The sequence below is a fragment of the Equus caballus genome, chromosome 21 (assembly GCF_041296265.1).
Source record: "Equus caballus isolate H_3958 breed thoroughbred chromosome 21, TB-T2T, whole genome shotgun sequence".
Lineage (NCBI taxonomy): Eukaryota > Metazoa > Chordata > Mammalia > Perissodactyla > Equidae > Equus > Equus caballus.
The window spans coordinates 44,936,408-44,943,024 of NC_091704.1; positions in this window are offsets into that span (position 1 = coordinate 44,936,408).

Below are 6,617 nucleotides of genomic sequence, written 5' to 3' on the forward strand. Positions count from 1 at the left end.
AGAAGTTCGTTTAAATATTGTGAAATAAAGGAAAAACCAAACCGTTTAAAAAAAACGTGGGGGGAATCCTTTCAAATGATATGATTCATCCATATTACTAACAACATCTTTTCTGACAAAATCCGTTGGATTAAGTGTAAATGAATAACCTCTTACTTTTAATGGGTTTAGATCTAGAAATTTTCACCTACCTTTCATGCTTATGTTACAGAATTATGAAATGATGTGAGAGTTTGCTTTACAAATTCTTCCCTGCCTCCTAACTCTCTAACATCATGCCTTACAGCGGAATGAGAAATTTCTCAGGTGAGTAGCACACTCTAAAACTTGGCTTCAGTCAAAGAAATACAGATTAGCACATGCTTATATTGGTGTCATCTGCCTTTAATTCTTGGACACATTTTTACTTTTAAGCTGCAAAATTTAGTGTCCGTCACCAGGCACAGCATTCATATAATTAATGATGAGCTGGAAAAGTAATATGTACCTAATTTTCCAAAAGTATTGCATGTTCTCTCTCCTAAAAGAAAACAAATTATATATTGCCACAACTTGCCAGGATCTCATCTGAAACCTCAATGCCACCAGACTTCCTACAACTTACTAACCAAGCTTTATACATTCTAAACCACCCCCCCCCCCCCCCCCCCGTTTTTAGAGACTGGGAGATATAACTTCAGTAGAAACCTTGAAATCTTGGGGGTGGGAGGTAGGGTGGGACTGGGGAGGAGTATGGAAAATAGTCATTAAAAAGTCCTCAACAGGGACCTTACTTGTTGGATTTACCACTGAGAATCTCTCCAAACCCAGCAGGTGAAACTGAACCTGTTCTCAATATTGTAAAATATATTCTAAACTGGAATTCTATCTACACGCTCCTCCACCCACCCTGCCCCTCCATGCCTGCTGCCCAGGTTAAGGCCCTCTTAATCATTTTGCTCTTGCTATGATCAGGTTCACATTAAAACTTATGCTTACAAGCTGACTGGAAGCACAGATATTTTTTTGAATGCAATATTTTTAAGAAAAGGCTAGAGGACATCAGTCAAACCAAACACCATATGGATGTTGGTTGGCAAACACTGGTATAAGAAAAGGGAACTCAGGAATATTTATCACTGTGTTTAGGAATGTGTTTGAAAGAATTTGTAAATGTCACAGGCACACTTTCAAGGTGACACACACTCACCCCATAAGTTATTAAAAATTGCAAGATGAGCTTAAATGACATTTGCCGGTAGCTTTACTTCACGTGATCAACATGGATATTGTTACTAAACTATGGAAACTCATGATGTGTTTTTCAATCCTTTTTCAGAGCAACCGCTTTTGCAGTGGTAGCAATGTTTAGTTTAAATGGAATCAATAAATTATTTCCTAAGCAATGACTTTTGGAGGATCTTTATATATATAGATATATGAAACATATTTTATGAATAAGGTAAGTTTGAGAAGTTTTCTCTTTGCTTGAATGAATTTCAAGACATTTTTTAAAAGATGGCTTAGAATTAAGCCTCTCTGGAAATAAAATACGCAGACACACGCCAAAATATTTGTCTTAGAATACTAATTCAAGGCATATTTTTTTCAGGCACACATTTTTGTGCCTGTCTTTCCACAACTTCTCTGATTTCATTTTCCTACTAATTCTAAATCAAAACTGACATCTTGCTTTCAACCCAGCTAAATTCTACATCTTTTCTCTCCACTGCCCTCACGTCCCCCAGTCTGTATCCATTTGCCAGACCCAAACCTTAAAGTACAAACATGCTTGGAAGCCCCCAGAAGTTTCTTCGGCCTGCTGAGAACAACCAAGAACAATCAAAAGGAGTTTCCAAATCCACAATATACGATCAACTTTCCCAAATGAAGCTTAAGCCACAAACCTCAGTGCCAGGGATTCACATTTTTTTTGCTTCTTGCTCACTAGAATTATCTTACGTCTTCACTTAAAATTCCAGCTGTGATTTAATCTTCCATTTATGATATTTTATTTGTTGCATAAAATATTTCATATGCACTTGAAAATTACAGAGGATGACATAACAAAGATCAATTTACCAATAACCAAATTTCACAAATATTAACATTTTACCATATCTGTTCCATGCCTTTTTTTTAAATAAATGAAACATCACAGATGCAGTAATTTATATCTCTCAATAACAAAATTCACTATCTCCCTCTCCTGTTATGGTAGCCAAAATCCTGTAGTTGTTATATATCCTTACTGGTCGTTTAAAAAATGCATTTACATCATATATATGTATCCATAAACAACATACATAATTATTTTGGTTGTTTAAGAATTTTACATAGATAACGGAATATATTATTATGCACCTTGATTTTTTTCATTCAGCATTGAGTTTTTGAGATCCAAATAGCTCCAGTTAATTGATTCTATCTACTGTATGCAGGTACATACAAAAATACGATTATTTATTAATGTCTCTATTGATCAACTTTCCACTACCACTATTGTAAATGATTCTGCAACAAACATTCTCATGCAAGTCTCACTTTGAGTATTTGCAAGACTTTCTGCAGGATATGCATCTGTCTAGAGGTGGAATTGTTGAGTCGTATGGAACACACATCTTAACATTTCCTCAATATTGATAAATTTTTTTCCAAAGCAGCTGTACCCAATCAGCAGTATAGGGGTTTCCATTCTCTCCTTAATCATTACCTGGTATTGTCAGATGTTTTAATTTTTGACGATTTGATGAGCATAAAATGATGCATTGTTGCTGTTTTCTTGTTTCCCTGTCCTACTGAATCCATTCTGTATCTGAGTAACTCTTCCTTTACCTGCCGATCTACTGTGCATCTTCGTCATCTTCCCAGTCTCTACATATGCCTGAGTCCTAAGTCTGGACTTCCATTACAGTTCCTTGGCCTATTTATGAATCCCTGTCCCCATCTTCCACTGTATTATTACCCAAGTTTTATGCAGTCTTGTATCTGGTAAATTAATTCCTATACCTCCATACCTTCTTCAAAATTATTCTGACTCTTGTTGGCCATTTATTCATCACACAAATTTTGAGACAAGCCTATCAAGTTTCCTAAAAAGTTGTGCTGGGAATTATATTATTGTTAATTGAATTTATGTATTAATTCTGGAGAAGTTACATCTTTACAATATTGTGTCGTCCTAATATTCAACATGGTATATCACTTCATTTACTTTAGTCTTTAATAAAGCTTTATGCTATCGTTCATAAATATCTGCATGTGTTTTCTTAGATTCATTCCTAGACACTGTATAATTTTTGTTGCTATTGTAAATGGCATCTTTTAAAAAATTATCTTATTCTAAGTGGCTGTCGCCCTTATGCAGAAACCACTGATTTTTTCATATCGATCCCGTATCCTGAAATTTTAATGAACTCTAATTATTAGTTCTTGTAATTTGTAAGTTTTCTTGGGTTTTCCATTTTTATAATTATATTATCAGAAAGTAACAACTTTGTTTCTTCTTTTCCAGTACTTATACCTCTATTTCTTTTTCTTGATCTATTTCTTGGGGTTGGATTTCCAGTACAATATTGAATATAAACAGAATAGTGGACATTCTTTCTTGTTCCTTACTTTAAGGAGAATTCCACTAAAAGCTCACCATTAAATATAGTGTTTCCTGTAGGCTTTTGCAGATACCATCAGTTATGTTAAGGAAATTCCTTTCTATTTCTAGTTTGCTAGTAATTTTTTTGTCTTGAATTGGTGTAAAACACTCTCATTATTTTTTTCTACATCTTTTGATATGGTAATGTGGCTTTTCTCTGTTATTCAGTTAACATATAAATTATTACAGATAATTAATTTAGAGAAAAAACTCTAATGTTAAATTACCCTCACATTCTTGGGATAAATTCTACTTGGTCATGATGTAGTTTTGCAAACTTTGCTATATTCAATTTGCTAAAATTTTATTTAAGATTTTTGCATTTATGAGATTCATCTATTTTGCTGCTTAAAACATTTTTCTGAGGTGACTTGTAAGTAAGTTAAAATCTTCTGGGATTATGGAAATTTCTCTTTCTCCTTGTAATTCTGTCAATTTTTGCTTTGTATATTTTGAGGGTATATTATTAGGTGTACATAAATTTAAATACTTAATCTTCCTAATGAATTATCCCTTTCTTTATTAAATATGATCCCCTTTATCCTTAATAGTTTTCTTTGTCTTAAAACTTTTTTTTTCTGACACTAATATTGCTACACTAGCTTTCTTTCTGGTAGTAATTCTCTGGTAAGTCTCTTTCCATTCCTTTACTTTCCATTGTTTTACATCATCGTGTTTTAAGTATGCCTCTCATAAACAGCACATAGCTAGATTTCATTTTCTCATTCTATTGGAGAATTTTTTCCTTTAGGTGATAAATCCTTCTCCTTTTTCTCATCTAGTGCTCCCTTTCTTCTTTTTTTTCCATCTGAATCTACTTGCAATTTGCAATTTAAATCAACCAACTCTGTAATAAGCATTATAGTAACAGGATATAAATAAAGGTCCTAGTCAGGTAATTTACTATATCTGAGGGCTCAAGTTTAGGGGCAGCTCTTCTCCCAGACAGGAACAACCCAGGTCACAGTGAGCCAGAGTCTGATGAATCACATGCTGCTGTCATTGGAAGAAACAGTGTGCTTTGGTTGGGAAGTTCAAGGGAAGGAATAATTGGAAAAGTCCAACTGCTGAGAGAAGGGCCAAAGCAAAAAAATATTTCTGCCATATATTCTACCAAAAAGAGATTGATTTGGACTTTCCTTTTAAACACAAGTCTTCCTCAGTGAAGCTATCTGTCAGTCATTTGACCATATCCATTATTGAACCACGCTTGATGCACATTATGTACCAGGCACGGGGCTAGGATACAGAAGCATCATGGACGTGCTCTCTGCCCTACTGGAGATTATAGTCTAGTGAGAAGGCTGTGGTAACCCGTGTGTCCCCAGGTCTCACCAGACTGACTTTTTAAAAATATTATGTCCAAAAAAATTTTTTAAAAAAAGGGCTGACCCCATGGCCAAGTGGTTAAGTTCCCTCGCTCTGCTTCGGCAGCCCAGGGTTTCGCCAGCTCAAATCCTGGGTGCGGACATGGCACCACTCGTCAAGCCATGCTGAGGCGGCATCCCACATGCCACAACTAGAAAGACCCACAACTAAAAATACACAACTGTGTGCTGGGGGGCTTTGGGAGAAAAAGGAAAAATAAAATCTTCAAGAAAAAAAAATTATGTCCAATAATTCCAGATAAGCCTTATTCAAAAAGAGTTAGTGCTAATAAATAAATGGAAGGACTTTGCACCCTTTTTCAAGAAAATCAGTACTGCATGAAACCCTAAGGGTTCTAGTATCTGAGCCACATCTCCACACAGTTATTCTCTTCTAACACTCCTGCCACCCCTGCATCTCAGTCTGACCACCCTGCACACATCATCCTTCATAGTCCACTCGCTGTGAATGGAATACCTGTAATATGAGGTTTATGTAAATTAGGTTTTATCCGAAATCCTTCCACATTTTTTCCCTTTCCTTCAATTCCACAACTTCTCAATGAGTTAGGAAAGGAAAAGGATTCCTTTGGAAAAGCTGTTATTTTCCCTCAGTAACTCTGATGGGACTCTGCTCTATCGTTGGCAGAAGGACTAAGGGCAAAGAGCTAAGTCCAGTTACACTCAGGACTTAACTGATAAATCATTAACAAATGTGTCTACAAAAAGACCCTCCCCTTACAATTATTAACATGACAACAGTCTTCCCAGGTTTCCTCATTTGCCAGTTATCTTTTTCAAGGAGAAACTCCAATATTTTTCTATCTGATGAAATACATTCTGTACCTTCAAAGTAATTCATTATCTAGGAAATAGAGATAGCAAGAGACTGACATCTTACCCTCTTATTTACCAGTCCTGTAATCTGCGGTATGTCCTCATCTTCTCTGGTCTTATGTAAAATGGAGAAAATTATACCTGACCTGCTTGATGGAGAGAGAAGAAAAAGACACAGAGCAGAAGTCTCGTAAAGTCCCTTATGACTGAGAGATAAAATCTGTTTAATAAGGATGATATCTGTGAACCTAGGGTAAGATCTTGGAGTGATAGTTCAAGTGACTCCTAGATTGAGGATGAAGATCTGGAGGGAATCTAAATGTCCTCTTCAGTCAGTTTTCAGACTGAGTGGATATCATGGTAATTCCAAAAAGATCAAAAGACCCAACATCTTGGAAAACAATTTTCTGCAATGTTAGTTGACTCATAAATCGATAACATCTTACAGGAGTGCATTTAAAACATACATACATTTTGACTTAGAAATCTTTCTTCAAAGAGTTTATCCAAAGAAAAACATAATTAATGTAGTGCACAAACTTCTATGTCCTAGGATGTTGGAGAAAATATAGCTGTCCATCAACACGGACTTGGTAAATAAAATATATGGAGACTACCAGCTTCATCTCCAACACGCAAAAAGCTTGGAAGTTATCATTCCCATTCTTACAATAAGAGGAAGCTGGACAAACTGAAAACCAATGATTTTTCTTGAATCCTTCAGAGAAGTGAGGTCACAGAGTGAATTGTTACTCTAAAATCTAGAAACATAGACAAACCCT